General features: G+C 37.7%; 1 long non-coding RNA gene across 13 annotated transcripts in view; it reads left to right on the forward strand.

Annotated features, from left to right (window-relative positions):
• LOC147581049 (uncharacterized) overlaps positions 1-20,027 on the forward strand; it is a 530,577-nt gene that overhangs the window by 503,872 nt on the left and 6,678 nt on the right. For 5 of the 13 annotated variants that reach the window (XR_015251357.1, XR_015251355.1, XR_015251350.1 and 2 more), the window contains 2 exons: positions 1,046-1,159; positions 3,547-3,923. The exons of 6 other annotated variants lie outside the window; for them this stretch is intronic. This is a non-coding gene — a long non-coding RNA (uncharacterized LOC147581049). Of the gene's footprint in view, positions 1-1,045; positions 1,160-3,546; positions 3,924-20,027 lie in introns of those variants that run through there. 2 more of the 13 variants (XR_015251354.1, XR_015251352.1) reach the window with 2 other exon arrangements.

The raw sequence follows: 20,027 nt of genomic DNA on the forward strand, positions 1-20,027 counted from the left end.
AATAAAAAAGATTGTCACCTTATAACTGACTGGAAGTTGTTCTCCAATACTGTCATAACTTTATCTCTATGTAGATAGATTATATTCTATTTTTTTCTGTACTTTTCTTCTCTTGTTTTCCCAATGACTAATGCAATAGAATTATAGAAGATTATAAAGGAATATTATGTAAACCTCTAATTCTACTGCATTAATACTATTTCTCTTTTTCTGAACTATATTCCACAGTTTTATTTGTGTTTAAATTTTTGAAAATATTATGTATGTTCTATTTGTCATCCTTCCTTATCACTTATTATGTATGAAAGATTATTCTGGTTAATAGCAAGTGGTTATATTTTAATAATTTAATTTAACCTAATTTGTTGATATCATGTCCAGTTATTTTCTTCATACATTTTTAAAAAATTTGTTGTTTACTATATAAGTAGATCAAGAACAAAACCTGATGTTTTTGTAGCTGGCGCCCACAGTTGCTTTTGCAAAGAGCTGTGTCTCTGGTTACATTTCTCTTTTATCTGGTTTGGGGATGAAATGGATGCTACTCTGGGAGGCCAGGGGTTTCAGATGGTGGAACCATATAATTTATCTCCCACATAGGAATATTTTTGACACTGAAAGAAGACACTAGAAGTAAATCACTCTGAACAATAAATCAAAACTGTTATTTCCTTGGGAGAACTGAGATATATGGTCCTTCTAGTTTTAAGTAAGTTCATAATATTCTTAATATTATTTTATAAACTGTTTTCTTAGTCAAGTTAAAGCACCAGAAATCCCCTTGTTGATAATTTTATGCTTCATAGCCCCACACAGTCTGCACCATTAGGGAGGAGACACTGACCACTCAGTGAGGAGTGTGCCAGGCTCGGCCTTATTAAGCAGACGTCAGTTTAGAGAAATGCAAACTACAAACTCCTGTGTAAGGTTTTTCAATTCTCTTTTTAAGGTAAAAGTTAAAGCAATGATATAAGAGGTGTACACTTTCGTCCATTCTTTGGTCTTGATAATAGAAATCTTAAGCGCTGTCAGTATTCTTCACCAGGTGTCAAGATCAGAGAGAATCTCATAGGATTCATTCACTTCTTCGAATGTGGTTTAAAGGACAAGTGAATCCTGCAACAGCTGATCTTTCAGGAAGACTTGTCTTTTTCAAACGGTAAGATACATTCATAAGATGCAGCACATGCACCTAAAGATTCTAGGGGTACATGGGATGCTCAGTCGGTTGAGTACCCAATTCGGCTCAGGTCATGATCTCAGGTTGAGTACAAGACTAGCATTAGGCTCTTAGCTGTCAGCGTGGAGCCTGCTTTAGATCCTCTGTCCCCACCCCGCCCCCGCCCCTTCCCCATTCAACACTCTTTTTCTCTCAAAAATAAACATTAAAATAAATAAATAAATTAAATAAATAAATATCCTAGAAATGATAGTGCTAAGGCTTTTCACATTACATTCCATCATCACAATTATAAAGTATTTATTGCATTTTCTCCACAATCCCCCATGCTGTGGTGATTTTGCAAGGAACAGACTCTCACAGGACAGAGGCTAGTGACTAGTAGTATCTTTACTTACAACCATGGTGCATATATCGGAAATGACTTCTGCATTTAAGTTAGAAAAATAAGTGGAAATGTGACACAAATTCAGGCAGGCACAGAGTGACTGGTAGCAGGAAACTAGGAGAGAATGGAGACAGAGGGTCACAAAGTATAGAAAAGCAAGGTGAGCCCTAAAAGGTTGAGATCAGATGTTTGGAATTGATTTGAAACAACATAAAAGTCTAAACATATATGAGTGTAAAGTATCTGTTCTCAGGACCTGCCTAGAACATTTATTGAAGCTAGGACTTATGAACATGGCAAAAGAGTTAAAAGAAATGAGCCCATGATATGATTAATACATTTTGTTTATATGAATAATTTAGATATAAATATATTCATGAATTTTTAATTACTCTAAAGTGGAATTTGGATATTACATGATGGTTCTCTCTGTTCAAAGAATTGGTGGTTGCCCTTGGTCATTCTGGTAGCGAAAATTGGAAGCCTCCTTTTAAGTGCCTATTTTCACTCACAGTTATTCTCAGCCTAATTTAGTTTTTCAAAATGATTTTTAGGAATAACCAGTGGAAATCAGTATCATCATTGCTTTGCTTCCGTCAATGATCACTGCAGATTTCTATCTACTGTTACCTAGGCCGTAGCTATAGTCGATAGATAGTCACCATAAACAGTAGAGTCCAAAGGCAAAGTCAGACCCAGGGCTCTTGAACTCCTTAAATTAATTTCCTGCCTTTCTGGACTAATGCACATGCTACTATTCAGGAGCTCTGTATTATCCAAAAGCCCCTTCTTAATTTGTGATAGTTAGGAGGTTCCTCCACTCTTATGTTCCTTTGTCTTTCCAATGTCATCTTGTCTGTATCACAAGAAAGTTCTCAAAAATTCAAACTGTTGATAGCACCACTACTTTCTCTCCTTAATGCTATTATTGATTTTGTTTTTTAACATTCAAATATGGTCTGTCCTTTCGAATAACTTTCAGTGCAAGGTGATACCAAGTTGTGGACTTTATTGGCCAGCATGATATAGAAGTTCTAAAATTTGTACACTGTGAAACGTTCTGGCCTTTGGTAGCTTGGAAGAAATTTCCTGCAAAGCCATGTAGTTGTGGCATATTTTTGGAAGGGAGTTTAGCAATTTGTTTTAATAATTAATATTTCAGTTGGTTTATTTCAATTTTCCAATTCTGAAGACAATCAATAATTTATATTCTTAATTTATATTCTTCTAAAATATACACATTTATAAAGAAATTGACAAAGTTGAATATAGTATTCTTTTACAATTTTTAGTCTTTCTATTTACAGGCATACTTGCTGTTATTTTTACTTTTTATTTTGGAAAATGTTAAACTTACACAAAAGTGGAGAGATAAGCTAATGAGCTCTCCTGTCACCCAGCATCAGCAGTTATTAACTTATGTCAATCTTAATTAATCTGTACCCTCATCTGTTTCCTTTCTCCATTGATTTATGCTGAAGAAAATCCAAGACATTATATCAGTTTGTATGTAAATATTTCAACACATAAAACTTCAAAACAGGAGAACTGTAAAAAGCCACTATCCATTAGCATTATCACTTCTGAAAACATTAACTATTATCATCAAATATCTAGTAAGTGTTCACATTTGCGAAAATAGCTTTTTTTAGTTGCATATGTTGATTTATTTTTAATCAGTAGACTTCCCTTCACTCTTTGTTTAAAATTTTCTGATTATATACCCATGAGGTAAACATGTTGCTTTGCATCTTGTTGAGGACTGTACTGTGCACTCCCCAAAATCATATTTTGGAGCTCTAACTCCCAATATGACTATATTTGGGGATAGGGCCTATAAAGAAATCATAAAGATTAAATAAGGCGATGAAAGTAGGGCCTTAATCTGATAGAACTGCTGTCCTTATAAGAAGAGGAAGAGACTTCATAGATATCTTTCTCTTCCTCTCTCTCTCTCTCTCTCTCCATCTACACACAGAAGAAAAGTCACATAAGGACACAGGGAGAAGTCAGCTGTCTGCAAGCCAGGAAGAGCTTCACTAGACACTAACCCTGATGGCACCTTGATCTTGAACTTCCAGCCCCCAGAACTGTGAGAAAATAGTTACCTGTTGTTTAAGCTACCTTATCTGCAGTATTTTGTTATCGCTAAGTTAACTAAAACACCCCTTTGGGGGAACCTAGTGGCTCAATCAGTTAAGTGTCCAACGCTTGGTTTCAGCTCAGGTCATGATCTCAGGATTGTGAGATTGAGCCCTGTGTCTGGCTCCAGCCTGGGTATGGAGCCTGCTTGGGATTCTTTCTCTCTCCCTCTCTCTCTGCCCCTCCCCTGCTCACTTTCTTTCTCTCTCTCTCTCTCAAAAAAAAAAAAAAAAAACTAATAAAAAAAAATTTTCCAGTTATCAATCTATATTGCTCCTCAGTTCCAAATCCACCTGTCATTACCTTGCTTATGATATTGGAAAATATTTTCTCTTACAAGTGGGCATGATATTCAGCTCTATCAGTAGGGATTCTAGAGGAGGAAAAGAATTCTGCCTCCTGGCTCTGGTATGCTCTTTTGGCTCTTGTGTAGTGCGAGGTGGCCAGCATCACAAGGCACTTTCTGTGGATAACTTCCCTGGCACCCCTTTGGGTACTTTTGCAGGAAGTTCCAGGATAAGCACCTTCTTGTGGGAGGAATTTCTCAACTACCTCAAAGAATGTTTTTCCAGTGAGTTCCTCCAGTGTGAGTCTCCTCTTGGGCAATTTCTTCTGGGATTCTCAGCAAATCCCTCCATGTGGCACTTCAGTGAATCTGCTATTCAGTGTTTCTTGACCACACCCTCTTCCATGAGATTTAGATCTCATTACTGGTTGGTAGTCTTTCCCTGATTTCAAGATTCTTGAGTGTTCTGTTTCAGCCCTTGGGCCAGTGGCAGCTCCCTACTGCCACTCCTATATTATTTAGAATTCTCTTTACTCCACACTATGGAATCCCTTATTGTACCAATCCTGAAGTAGTTAATGTTTCTTTATATTAAACTTTTCCTGAGGTACCTGGATGGTTCAGTCAGTTAAGTTGATTTTGGCTCAGGTCCCCCATCTAGCTCATCGCTGACAGCATGGAGGGTGCTTAATGTTCTCTCTCCATCTCTCTCTGCCCCTCCCCCACTTGTGTGCATGTTCTCTCCCTCTCAAAATAAATAAACATTAAAAAAAAACACTTTTCCTGTCCAAATTACTATACGGTTTCTGTATCTTGTTTAGACTCAGACTGATATAAAAAGGCCTGATCAGACCCAAATTCAGTTTTGTTTTTCTTAAACTTTTGCAAGGCTACTTTATAGGTATGTGTATATTCATCAGTAGATGTATGATGTCTGGATTTCTATCTGTGATATCAGCAGTCATTGACGATTATGCATTTCATTAATTCATTAGGGTTTGCAAAGGTTTGAAAATTGATATTTTTTCTATCTTTATTGAGATATAATTGAAAAATAAAATTGTAAGATATTAAAAGTGTACAACATAATGATTTAATATATGTATACATTATGAAAGAATTCCCATTATTGAATTAATTGACATCCATCACTTCACATATTTGCCTTTTTTGTGTTGTGTGTGAGAACATTGAAGTTCTTACTCTTTACTCTCAGCAAATTTTAATTATACAATACAGTGTCATCAACATTCTAATTTTATCATTCCTTTTTCTAATGAGTAACTGGAAAACTTCTATAAAATAGAAGCATCCCTTCATCACTATTTGGTTACTCTGAGATACAGATGATAAATAAAAGATACAATAAATGCATAACTATGTCTGATGTTTTCTTTCCCCTTGATCAACTTTTCAAATCATGCTTTCTGTCATTTTCAAAATAATAATTTTCACTTGCTACTACCCATCAAAATGTCTTTGGGGGGGGACATCCCTGTGAACTCATGGAAATAAATATAGTTGATATGTTCACTGTGTTTCATTTATCCTTATTAGTGATCTAATTGTCCCAACTTCAGTTACTTTGGGTGTTATCATCGTGGTATCTGAGTCCTTATTTTCTACTCTGATGAGATATTCCATGTTTAACCTTCTGTATTTCCTCCATTAAGTCTAGAATCCACCATTTCTGAAAAGAACATTTTATCTTTATTAGAGGATGATTTTGAGATCCCCAAATATAGGTTCTTGGGTTGCTTATTGCTTTAAGATTAGTCTAGATATGTTCAGTGTTCAGAAATAATAAGTAGGTATTTTTTAAGGGAAAACATATCAAATTTATACTGATATTTCCAATTCAAAATGAGGATTAGAATTTTTATGTTTTTGATGTTATATGTATATTTCTCTTCTTTTACACTGAAGTCTTAGGTCCTAAAGACATGCAAGTTTATTCTGTTTTCTATGTACTCTCCCCATTCATCTCTCATTTTTTGATGGTTGTGCTTTATCTATCTTTCCAGGACATTTAACAATTTTTATTTATTGGAGTGTTTTTATTAGGAATGGGTGTTGAATTTGGGCCAAGTTGTTTTCAGCATCCATGGGGATATATATATAATTTGTCTTTGTAGATTTATTATTATTATGTATTAATGGATTTCCTAATATTGAACCAGTTGTACATCCTTGAAATGTCTGATTTATTAATTTGTTAATATGCTATTGGATTCTGTTCATAATTATTTCATTTAGTACTTTTTCATTGATATTCATAAGTGGCATTTGTTTTTAATTTAATTTTTATACTATCTCTATCAGAATTATATATCAATGTTTCATTTGCTCTAAAAAGAATTTGAAAGTTTTCCTTTGTTTTCATACTTTGGAAAATTTTATGCAATATTGGACCTCTGATGTTTTGTTAGAATTCTACTGTGAAACCATCTGGATCTACCTCTTTTTGGAGGGTCAGTTACAGTGGTATGCTAGAGCTTGCTCAAACTAGTGTCAAAAGTAGATTGCTAAACGTTCAGGAATTATATAAGCCCATTGTTGAATAGAGTCACTATTAAACAATATAGAATCAAACAACATTTCAATCTCTGCAACTATACAAAAAGGTAAAAGAAGAGTTAGTAAGAGTGTAGTGAATAGTGAATACATCCATTAATCCCAAAAGGTTGTGTCTGTTATCCCTCCTGCCAATCCTTCCTTATTCCCATATCTAGGCAACCATGGCAGCATCCTTTTTTTCCAGCATAATTATTTTGATATTTATCTTCATTGTTGCATGCACCAATAGTTTATTGCTATTTATTGTTATATATTATCCATTGTATGGCAATGCCCCAGTATGTTTATCCATTTATCTCTCAGTAGGCATTGGGGTTGTTTCTGGTTTTTGGCTGTTGCTGAATATCTTTTCATGAACTTATTTGCCATCTGTGTATCTTATTTGTTGAAGTATCTATTCAAATATTTAGCCATTTTTGATTGGGTTGTTTGATTTTTTCCCATTACAGTTTGAGAGTTCCCAAATATTCTGGATACATATCCTTTAGCAGATACATGATTCACAAAATTGTTCTTGTATTCTATGGTTCATATTTTCATTTTCGTAACATGACAGTGCAATTTAAATAGGAACATTTTTTATTATGTTGATGAAGTTAACTTATCAAAGTATTTTATGGATTGCATTTTTATTATAATTAAGACATTTTTCCTAACCCAGGATCATGAAGATTTTATCTTCTGTTTTTTTCTAGAACTTTTATATTTTTAGTTTTTTTTTAAATAATTTTTTTAATGCTTATTTATTCTTGAGAAAGAGAGAGAGAGAAAGAGAGAGAGAGCGAGCATGAGCAGGGGAGGAGGAGAGAGTGAGGGAGAGAGAATCTGAAGCAGGCTCCGCACTGTCAGTGCAAAGCCCAATGTGGGGCTTGAACCCACAAACCATGAGATCCTGACAGAAGCCAAAGTCAGATGCTCGGCTGAGTGTCAGGTATCTCAGTGTTTTTAGTTTTATATTTAGATCTATGATTATTTTGATTAAGATTCTGTACATGGTACAAAGTATGTGTCAAAATTCATTATTCTGCATGGATTTCCAGTTTTTCCAGCATCATTTGTTGAAAATGCTGTAATTTTTTCAATGAATTGCCTTTGCACCATTGTCAAAAGTCGGTTGTCCATTATCTCACGATATATTTCTATGTCCTTTATTCTGTTGATCTATTTATGCCGATACATTAGCCTTCCAGTTTTGTTCTTTTTTTTTTCTTTTTTTTTTTTTTTTAATTTTTGGGACAGAGAGAGACAGAGCATGAACGGGGGAGGGGCAGAGGGAGAGGGAGACACAGAATCGGAAACAGGCTCCAGGCTCCCAACCATCAGCCCAGAGCCTGACGCGGGGCTTGAACTCATGGACCGCGAGATCGTGACCTGGCTGAAGTCAGACGCTTAACCGACTGCGCCACCCAGGCACCCCATTTTTCAAAGTTAGTTTAGCTACTCTAGGCCCTTTGCATTTCCAAATGATTTTTAGACACAGTATTCAATTTCTATAAGAAAATCTATTTAAATTTTATCACAATTGTGTTGAATCTATAGACCAATTTAAGAAAAATTGACATTTTAACAATATTTGAGCTTTCCAACTCATAAATATGAGTATGTCTCCATGTATTTAGCTCTTTATTTTTTCTCAGTGTTTTATAGTTTTCAATGCAAATGTCCTGTACTTTTGCCAGATTTATCCCTAAGTACTTCATATTTTGAGGCAACTGAAAATGACACTGTTTTATTTATTTCAATTCCCAGTTGTTAGTTGTTATATAGAAATACACTTGATATTTGTGTGTGTGTGTGTATGTGTATATGTATGTACATATACATAATGTATATACTTTACAATCCAGATAAACTTTCTAAGTAGTTCTAGTAGCTTTTTTTAGTAGATTGCATCACTTGTCTTACATAGATGAGCCTATTTTCTGTGAATATAAGCAATTTACCTCTTTTTCTAATAGAAACACCTCTTACTTCTCTCTCTTTTTTTTTAACTTCTTTAACATATATATATATATATATATATGTATATATATATATGTTATATATAAATGGTCACAGCAGGCACACTTGCCTTATTGATCTTAGGAGGAAACAGTATTCATTTTCTCATCATTAAGTGCCACTGGGTTTTTTATATGCCCTTTATCAGGTTTATCAGGTTGAGGACACTCCCTTTTACCCATAGTTTGCTGAAAATTTTATCAAGAATATATGATAGGTTTGTCAAATGCTTCTTCTGCATCTACTGAAATTTTTATATGGTTTTCTTTCTTAATTTATGAATATGTTGAGTTATACTGATTGATTTTTAAGTGTTAAAACACTTTGCATGCCTGGAATAAACCCTGTCCTTTTCATGTACTGTTGGATTCAGTTTCGCTAACATTTTGTTTAGAATTTTTGTGTCTTTGTTCATGAGGAATGTTGAGCTGTAGTTTTCTTTTCTTGTAATGTCTTTGTATGGTTTTGGCTTCAGAGTAATCTTGACCTCAGTGAATAAGTTAAGAAGTATTCTCTCCTTTTGAAATTTTTGAAAGATTTCCTATGGAATTGGTAATATTTATTCCTTAAATGTTTGTTACAATCCATTAAGTTTTCTTTGTGAGAAGATTTTTAACCACAAGTTCAATGTCTTTAATAGGTGGAGAGCCATGGACATCTATTTCTTCTTGAGTTTCCTTTTGTAATTGACATAGCAAGGAATTCGTGCATTTCAGGTCATTTTTTTTTAAATATGAAATTTTGTATTTGTTCTTAACATTACATTTTCTCTTTGGAAATTGCTATTTTGTGAGAATATGTTTTTTCAAAAAAAATTTTTTAATGTTTATTTTTGAGACAGAGCACAAAGTGGAGGGGGAAGGGCAGAGAGAGAGGGAGACACAGAATCCGAGGCAGGCTCCAGGCTCTGAGCTGTCAGCACAGATCCCGATGCAGGGCTCAAACTCACAGACCCAGAGATCATGACCTGCACTGAAGTCAGATGCTTAACCATCTGAGCCACCCAGGCGCCCCTTTGCTTGTTTTAAAGAATATTCAGGAGAGGGAAGATGGCGGCGTAGGAGGACGCTGGGCTCACCGCGCGTCCTGCTGATCACTTAGATTCCACCTACACCTGCCTAAATAACCCAGAAAACCGCCAGAGGATTAGCAGAACGGAGTCGCCGGAGCCAAGCCCAGACGAGAGGCCCACGGAAGAGGGTAGGAAGGGCGGCGAGTCGGTGCCCGCTCCACGGACTGGCGGGAGGGAGCCGGGGCTGAGGGGCGGCTCGCCGGCCAAGCAGAGCCCCCGAGTCTGGCTTGCAAAAAGCGGAGGGGCCTGAAGGACTGTGTTCCGACAGCAAGCGCGACTTAGCGGCTGGGAGGTCATAAGTTAACAGCTCTGCTCAGAAAGCGGGAAGGCTGGAGGACAAAGGGAAGGAGAGCTGCTGAGCCCCATGACGACAGAGCTCAGTTTGGTGGGGAACAAAGGCGCTCGCCGGCGCCATCTCCCCCGCCCATCCCCCAGCCAAAATCCCAAAGAGAACCAGTTCCTGCCAGGGAACTTGCCCACTCCGCGCAAACACCCAACTCTGCACTTCTGCGGAGCCAAACCTCCGGCAGCAGATCTGACTCCCTCCTGCTGCCACAGGGCCCCTCCTGAAGTGGATCACCTAAGGAGAAGCAAGCTAAGCCTGCCCCTCCTGCCCCCGTGCACCTTGCCTACCCACCCCACCTAAGACGCCAGATCCCCAGCATCACAAGCCTGGCAGTGTGCAAGTAGCCCAGACGGGCCACCCCACCCCACAGTGAATCCCGCCCCTAGGAGAGGGGAAGAGAAGGCACGCACCAGTCTGACTGTGGCCCCAGCGGTGGGCTGGGGGCAGACATCAGGTCTGACTGCGGCTCCGCCCACCAACTCCAGTTATACACCATAGCACAGGGGAAGTGCCCTGCAGGTCCTCACCACGCCAGGGACTATCCAAAATGACCAAGCGGAAGAATTCCCCTCAGAAGAATCTCCAGGAAATAACAACAGCTAATGAGCTGATCCAAAAGGATTTAAATAATATAACAGAAAGTGAATTTAGAATAATAGTCATAAAATTAATCGCTGGGCTTGAAAACAGTATAGCTGACAGCAGAGAATCTCTTGCTGCAGAGATCAAGGGACTAAGGAACAGTCACGAGGAGCTGAAAAACGCTTTAAACGAAATGCATAACAAATTGGAAACCACCACGGATCGGATTGAAGAGGCAGAGGAGAGAATAGGTGAACTAGAAGATAAAGTTATGGAAAAAGAGGAAGCTGAGAAAAAGAGAGATAAAAAAATCCAGGAGTATGAGGGGAAAATTAGAGAACTAAGTGATACACTAAAAAGAAATAATATACGCATAATTGGTATCCCAGAGGACGAAGAGAGAGGGAAAGGTGCTGAGGGGTACTTGAAGAAATAATAGCTGAGAACTTCCCTGAAGTGGGGAAGGAAAAAGGCATTGAAATCCAAGAGGCACAGAGAACTCCCTTCAGACGTAACTTGAATCGATCTTCTGCACGACATATCATAGTGAAACTGGTAAAATACAAGGATAAAGAGAAAATTCGGAAAGCAGCAAGGGGTAAACGTGCCCTCACATATAAAGGGAGACCTATAAGACTCATGACTGATCTCTCTTTTGAAACATGGCAGGCCAGAAAGAATTGGCACGAGATTTTCAGGGTGCTAGACAGAAAAAATATGCAGCCGAGAATCCTTTATCCAGCAAGTCTGTCATTTAGAATAGAAGGAGAGATAAAGGTCTTCCCAAACAAACAAAAACTGAAGGAATTTGTCACCACTCAACCAGCCCTCCAAGAGATCCTAAGGGGGACCCTGTGAGACAAAGTACCAGAGACATCACTACAAGCATAAAACATACGGACATCACAATGACTCTAAACCCATATCTTTCTATAATAACACTGAATGTAAATGGATTAAATGCGCCAACCAAAAGACATAGGGTATCAGAATGGATAAAAAAACAAGACCCATCTATTTGCTGTCTACAAGAGACTCATTTTAGACCCGAGGACACCTTTAGATTGAGAGTGAGGGGATGGAGAACTATTTATCATGCTACTGGAAGCCAAAAGAAAGCTGGAGTAGCCATACTTATATCAGACAAACTAGACTTTAAATTAAAGGCTGTAACAAGAGATGAAGAAGGACATTATATAATAGTGACAGGGTCTATCCATCAGGAAGAGCTAACAATTATAAATGTCTATGCGCTGAATACCAGAGCGCCCAAATATATAAAACAATTACTCATAAACATAAGCAACCTTATTGAGAAGAATGTGGTCATTGCAGGGGACTTTAACACCCCACTTACAGAAATGGATAGATCATCTAGACACACGGTCAATAAAGAAACAAGGGCCCTGAATGAGACATTGGATCAGATGGACTTGACGGATATATTTAGAACTCTGCATCCCAAAGCAACAGAATATACTTGCTTCTCGAGTGCACATGGAACATTCTCCAAGATAGATCATATACTGGGTCACAAAACAGCCCTTCATAAGTTTACAAGAATTGAAATCATACCATGCATACTTTCAGACCACAATGCTATGAAGCTTGAAATCAACCACAGAAAAAAGTCTGGAAAACCTCCCAAAGCATGGAGGTTAAAGAACACCCTACTAACGAATGAGTGGGTCAACCAGGCAATTAGAGAAGAAATTAAAAAATATATGGAAACAAACGAAAATGAAAATACAACAATCCATACGCTTTGGGACGCAGCGAAGGCAGTCCTGAGAGGAAAATACATTGCAATCCAGGCCTATCTCAAGAAACAAGAAAAATCCCAAATACAAAATCTAACAGCACACCTAAAGGAAATAGAAGCAGAACAGCAAAGGCAGCCTAAACCAAGCAGAAGAAGAGAAATAATAAAGATCAGAGCAGAAATAAACAATATAGAATCTAAAAAAACTGTAGAGCAGATCAACGAAACCAAGAGTTGGTTTTTTGAAAAAATAAACAAAATTGACAAACCTCTAGCCAGGCTTCTCAAAAAGAAAAGGGAGATGACCCAAATAGATAAAATCATGAATGAAAATGGAATTATTACAACCAATCCCCCAGAGATACAAACAATTATCAGGGAATACTATGAAAAATTATATGCCAACAAATTGGACAACCTGGAAGAAATGGACAAATTCCTGAACACCCACACTCTTCCAAAACTCAATCAGGAGGAAATAGAAAGCTTGAACAGACCCATCACCAGCGAAGAAATTGAATCGGTTATCAAAAATCTCCCAACAAATAAGAGTCCAGGACCAGATGGCTTCCCAGGGGAGTTCTACCAGACGTTTAAAACAGAGATAATACCTATCCTTCTCAAGCTATTCCAAGAAATAGAAAGGGAAGGAAAACTTCCAGACTCATTCTACGAAGCCAGTATTACTTTGATTCCTAAACCAGACAGAGACCCAGTAAAAAAAGAGAACTACAGGCCAGTATCCCTGATGAACATGGATGCAAAAATTCTCAATAAGATACTAGCAAATCGAATTCAATGGCATATAAAAAGAATTATTCACCATGATCAAGTGGGATTCATTCCTGGGATGCAGGGCTGGTTCAACATTCGCAAATCAATCAACGTGATACATCACATTAACAAAAAAAAAAGAGAAAAACCATATGATCCTGTCAATCGATGCAGAAAAGGCCTTTGACAAAATCCAGCACCCGTTCTTAATAAAAACCCTTGAGAAAGTCGGGATAGAAGGAACATACTTAAAGATCATAAAAGCCATTTATGAAAAGTCCACAGCTAACATCATCCTCAACGGGGAAAAACTGAGAGCTTTTACCCTGAGATCAGGAATACGACAGGGATGCCCACTCTCACCGCTGTTGTTTAACATAGTTCTGGAAGCTCTAGCGTCAGCAATCAGACAACAAAAGGAAATCAAAGGCATCAAAATTGGCAAAGATGAAGTCAAGCTTTCGCTTTTTGCAGATGACATGATATTATACATGGAAAATCCAATAGACTCCACCAAAAGTCTGCTAGAACTGATACATGAATTCGGCAAAGTTGCAGGATACAAAATCAATGTACAGAAATCAGTTGCATTCTTATACACTAACAATGAAGCAACAGAAAGACAAATAAAGAAACTGATCCCATTCACAATTGCACCAAATACCTAGGAATAAATCTAACCAAAGATGTAAAGGATCTGTATGCTGAAAACTATAGAAAGCTTATGAAGGTAATTGAAGAAGATTTAAAGAAATGGAAAGACATTCCCTGCTCATGGATTGGAAGAATAAATATTGTCAAAATGTCAATACTACCCAAAGCTATCTACACATTCAATGCAATCCCAATCCAAATTGCACCAGCATTCTTCTCAAAACTAGAACAAGCAATCCTAAAATTCATATGGAACCACAAAAGGCCCCGAATAGCCAAAGTAATTTTGAAGAAGAAGACCAAAGCAGGAGGCATCACAATCCCAGACTTTAGCCTCTACTACAAAGCTGTCATCATCAAGACAGCATGGTATTGGCACAAAAACAGACACATAGACCAATGGAATAGAATAGAAACCCCAGAACTAGACCCACAAACGTATGGCCAACTCATCTTTGACAAAGCAGGAAAGAACATCCAATGGAAAAAAGACAGTCTCTTTAACAAATGGTGCTGGGAGAACTGGACAGCAACATGCAGAAGGTTGAAACTAGACCACTTTCTCACACCATTCACAAAAATAAACTCAAAATGGATAAAGGACCTGAATGTGAGACAGGAAACCATCAAAACCTTGGAGGAGAAAGCAGGAAAAGACCTCTCTGACCTCAGCCGTAGCAATCTCTTACTCGACACATCCCCAAAGGCAAGGGAATTAAAAGCAAAAGTGAATTCCTGGGACCTTATGAAGATAAAAAGCTTCTGCACAGCAAAGGAAACAACCAACAAAACTAAAAGGCAACCAACGGAATGGGAAAAGATATTTGCAAATGACATATCGGACAAAGGGCTAGTATCCAAAATCTATAAAGAGCTCACCAAACTCCACACCCGAAAAGCAAATAACCCAGTGAAGAAATGGGCAGAAAACATGAATAGACACTTCTCTAAAGAAGACATCCGGATGGCCAACAGGCACATGAAAAGATGTTCAGCGTCGCTCCTCATCAGGGAAATACAAATCAAAACCACACTCAGGTATCACCTCACGCCAGTCAGAGTGGCCAAAATGAACAAATCAGGAGACTATAGATGCTGGAGAGGATGTGGAGAAACGGGAACCCTCTTGCACTGTTGGTGGGAATGCAAATTGGTGCAGCCGCTCTGGAAAGCAGTGTGGAGGTTCCTCAGAAAATTAAAAATAGACCTACCCTATGACCCAGCAATAGCACTGCTAGGAATTTATCCAAGGGACACAGGAGTACTGATGCATAGGGGCACTTGTACCCCAATGTTCATAGCAGCACTCTCAACAATAGCCAAATTATGGAAAGAGCCTAAATGTCCATCAACTGATGAATGGATAAAGAAATTGTGATTTATATACACAATGGAATACTACGTGGCAATGAGAAAAAATGAAATATGGCCTTTTGTAGCAACGTGGATGGAACTGGAGAGTGAGATGCTAAGTGAAATAAGCCATACAGAGAAAGACAGATACCATATGGTTTCACTCTTATGTGGATCCTGAGAAACTTAACAGGAACCCATGGGGGAGGGGAAGGAAAAAAAAAAAAAGAGGTTAGAGTGGGAGAGAGCCAAAGCATAAGAGACTGTTGAGAACTGAGAACAAACTAAGGGTTGATGGGGGGTGGGAGGGAGGGGAGGGTGGGTGATGGGTATTGAGGAGGGCACCTTTTGGGATGAGCACTGGGTGTTGTATGGAAACCAATTTGACAATAAATTTCATATATAAATAAAAAAATAAAAATAAAAAAATAAAATAAAAAAAAATAAAGAATATTCATCCTTCTCCTATAATATTATTCACGGTATGTTTTTACTCTTACATTTCCTCTAATTTGGTTTTCATTTCTGACAGAATATTTTTCTTTTTTAAAAAAATTGTCTCCTAAGGTTTGTGAGCTCCTTTTTCAAATCTACTTTTAGTATAGTTGTCTCATTCCTAAATTTTTCTGCTTCTGATTTATGTTTTTACTTTATCTCTTATATAACTGTCTTAATTTATTTTAGCCTTTCTTAATTATCTCTTATTTTTTCTTAAAATACAAGATTATAGGCTTTTTTCCCTTTTGTGGGCATATCTTTCTATCTTTGTTTTCTGTGGAGACAGTTTTTTAAAATTACAATAGCACTTTTTATTATAATAGCTTCATATATGATTTGTTACCATCCTGTGTTGCTTATATTTAACATGTGTCTTCCTGTGATCTTAAAAAAAGATAATGGGGGGGACTGGATGGCTCAGTTGGTTAAGTGTCCGACTTTAGCTCAGGTCATGATCTCACTGTTCATGAGTTTTGAGCCCCGTGTTTGGCTCTGTGCTGATAGCTCAGAGCCTGGAGCCTGCTTCAGATTCTGTCTCTCCCTCCCCTGCTTGCACTCTGTCTCTGTCTCTCTCTCTCTCAAAAATAAATGCACATTATAAACATTGGGGTACATGTGCTCTTATGAATCAGCACTCCTGTATTCTTTAGATAAATTCCTAGTAGTGCTATTGCTGGGTTTTAGGGTAGTTCTATTTTTAATTTTTTGAGGAATCTCCACACTGTTTTCCAGAGCAGCTGCACTAGTTTGCATTCCCACCAACAGTGCAAGGGGGTTCTCGTTTCTCCACATCCATGCCAGCATCTGTTGTTTACTGAGTTGTTAATTTTAGCCACTCTGACCGGTGTGAGGTGGTATCTCAGTGTGGTTTTGATTTGTATTTCCCTGATGATGAGTGACCTTGAGCATTGTTTCATGTGTCTGTTGGCCATCTGGATGTCTTCTTTGGAAAAGTGTCTATTCATGCTTTCTGCCCATTTCTTCACTGGATTATTTGGTTTTTGGGTGTTGAGTTTGATACGTTCTTTATAGATTTTGGATACTAACCCTTTATCTGATATGTCATATGCAAATATCTTTTCCCATTCCGTCGGTTGCCTTTTAGTTTTGTGGATTGTTTCCTTTGCAGTGCAGAAGCTTTTTATCTTGATGAGGTCCCAAGACCTCATTTTTGCTTTTAATTCCCTTGCCTTTGGAGATGTGTTGAGCAAGAAATCGCTGCAGCTGAAGTCAAAGAGGTTGTTGCCGGCTTTCTCCTCTAGGATTTTGATGGTTTCCTGCCTCACATTTAGTTCTTTCATCCATTTTGAGCTGTTTTTGTGTATGGTGTAAGAAAGTGGTCTAGTTTAATTCTTCTGCATGTTGCTGTCCAGTTCTCCCAGCACCATTTGCTAAAGAGACTGTCCTTTTTCCATTGGATACTCTTTCCTGCTTTGTCAAAGACGAGTTGGCCATACAGTTGTTGGTCCAATTCTGGGTTCTCTATTCTATTCCATTGGTTTATGTATTTTTGTGCCAATACCATACTGTCTTGAGGGTTACAGCTTTGTAGTAGAGACTAAAGTCTGGAATTGTGATGCCTCCTGCTTTGGTTTTCTTTTTCAACATTACTTTGGCTATTCAGGGTCTTTTGTGGTTCCATACAAATTTTAGGATTGTTTGTTCTAGCTTTGAGAAGAATGCTGGTGCAATTTTGATTGATTTGCATTGAATGTGTAGATTGCTTTGTGTAGTATTGACATTTTAGCAATATTTGTTCTTCCAATCCATGAGCATGGAATGTTTTTCCATTTCTTTGTGTGTTTTTCAATTTCCTTCATAAGTTTTCTATAGTTTTCAGCATACAGATCTTTTACATCTTTGATTAAATTTATTCCTAGGTATTTTATGGTTCTTGGTGCAATTGTAAACGGGATTGATTTCTTGATTTCTCTTTCTGTTTCTTCATTATTGGTGTATAGAAATGCAACCAATTTCTGTACATTGGTTTTGTACCCTGCCACTTTGCTGAATTCATGTATCAGTTCTAGCAGCTTTTTGGTGGAGTCCTTCTGGTTTTCCATGTTCATAGCAGCGCTTTCAACAATAGCCAAATTATGGAAAGAGCCTAAATGTCCATCACCTGATGAATGGATAAAGAAGATGTGGTTTATATATATAATGGAATACTACTTGGCAATGAGAAAGAATGAAATCCTGACATTTGCAGCAACATGGATGGAACTAGAGGATATTATGCTAAGTGAAATAAGTCAGAGAAAGACAGATATCATATATTTTCACTCATATGTAGGACTTGAGAAACTTAACAGAGGACCATGGGGAAAGGGAAAGGGAAAAAATAGTTACAAACAGACAGGGAGGGAGGCAAACTATAAGAGCCTCTTAAATACAGAGAACAAACTGAGGGCTGATGGGGGGGAGGGGCAAGGGAGAGGGGAACATAGTGGATGGGCATTGAGGAGGGCGCTTATTGGAATGAGCACTGGGTATTGTATGTAAGTGATGAATCATGGGAATCTACCCCCCACACCAAGAGTACACTGTATACATTGTATGTGAGCCAACTTGACAATAAATTATATTTTTAAAAAAAGATACCATTGCCTAATGCAAAAATAAATAAACACTAAAAAAAAAAGATAATAGACCAAAATATCTTTTGTAGCTATAGGGTTCTAGGGTTGGTTTTTCAGTTGTTACATTTGCGTCTTTGAACTTATCTTTATAATTTCCCCTCTTATAGCAATTCCATGTGAAGCTTCTCTTTCTCTTGTCTCTAGAATGTCTTTGGTCTCAATTTAAATTTTATTCTTCAGTTAGACTCTGTTCTGAAGAAGATTATATTTGTCAGAATTCTCTAGAAAAACAGAACTAATAGGAGATTTGTGTTATCTATCATCTATCTATCATCTAGCTAAAGAGAGATATTGTAAGGAATTGGTTTACATTATTATGGAGGCTGACAAGTCCCAAGAACTTCAGGATGAAGTGCAAACTGGAAACCCAGGAGAACTGATGGTGTAGTTCCCAGTCTGTAGCTGGTAAACTGGAGATCCAGGAAGACCCACTGTTTCCCTTCAGACCCACTGTTTGAAGGCAGTCAGGCAGGAGGAATATTCTCTTTTTCAGGCCCTCAAATATTTGGATGAGGCCCACTCACCTTAGGGAGGGCAGTGTGGTTTATTCAGTCTACTGATTTAAATGTTAATTGCATCCGAAAACACCGTCACAGAAACACTCAGAATAATATCTGACCAAATATTTGGACACTTCATGGCCTAGTCAGATTAACACATAAATTTAGCCAGCATAAATTCTTTGATTATTTTCTAGTGTTCTTTTAGCTTAGAACAATCTAGCTTTCCAGAGGTCTCCTTGTACCCTTACATCGGAGCCTCCAGTATCCCCTCCCAGTTTTGGGTTCTATTGGCTTACTGGACTTAAGTAAGGTCCAGGTATCTGTTGGCAGTTTCTAGGTTCTCCAGCTTTGAGGACTGCATAAGTCCCTTTGCCTTGCCTTGGTTTCTTTCAATAGCTGCTCATATCACATAGGATTTGTGCCTGCATATGACTGCTCATATTTTGAAATTTGTGGTAAGGTCACTTTTTAACTTACATATGCTGTGTGTGAGCTTATGTTTTGCTATCTAAGTTACTGCGTTGTTTTTATGGACAGAAACAGGGAAAAACCAAAGGTTATGCCTAGTTTCTCTTCCTGCCTGTAAATATATTGAGCATCAGCTTTCTGTTTTTCTTAGTGTTGGGGCAGGCAGGGGAAAAAGACAAAAGTGTCCTTATGAGACGTATATCCTAATGGGAAGGGAGGTTAATTTGGTAGAAAATCTAAATAAGTAATAATATTTCTCGTACGACTAAGTGCTATGTAGAAAAGTAAAGTAAGTTAGAAGAACAAAGAATCCAGGGAGAGGTTATGCTGGATAGGGTAGTCAGATGGCATTTCTCTGCCATCTGTGGCAGTAATGTTTCAACTGAGACCAAACGAAACAGAGATATGAAGATTGAGAATTTCAGACATAGGGAAGATATAGTTAAAAAGCTGTGAGGTGGGATTATATTTGGCAGGACAAAGTCCAGAGTGCCTAGAGCACAGAGAAGGAGACTAAATATAACTCCTAAGTCTCTTATGAATTGGATTCACATGAACCAGTCCAAGAGAGACTGATTATCTCAGAATGTACTTACCAAATTGAGTTTCTAAATGTCTTAAGTGGAAGACTAGACCTTAGTTGGTGTTATTCAATTAAAGTATTACCCCTAGAAGACCCCGACTAAGCAGCCAGCCAAACATCTGTAATCACATTCTTTCCTTAAGTCCATTTCAGGGACCCTGACTTAAAAGCAACATTTTCATGGATTTTAAACTGTACATATAGACATGTAGCCACGTT

This window comes from Puma concolor, chromosome B2, assembly GCF_028749965.1.
Source record: "Puma concolor isolate L17-30 chromosome B2, mPumCon1.1.hap2, whole genome shotgun sequence".
NCBI classification, from domain to species: Eukaryota; Metazoa; Chordata; class Mammalia; order Carnivora; family Felidae; genus Puma; species Puma concolor.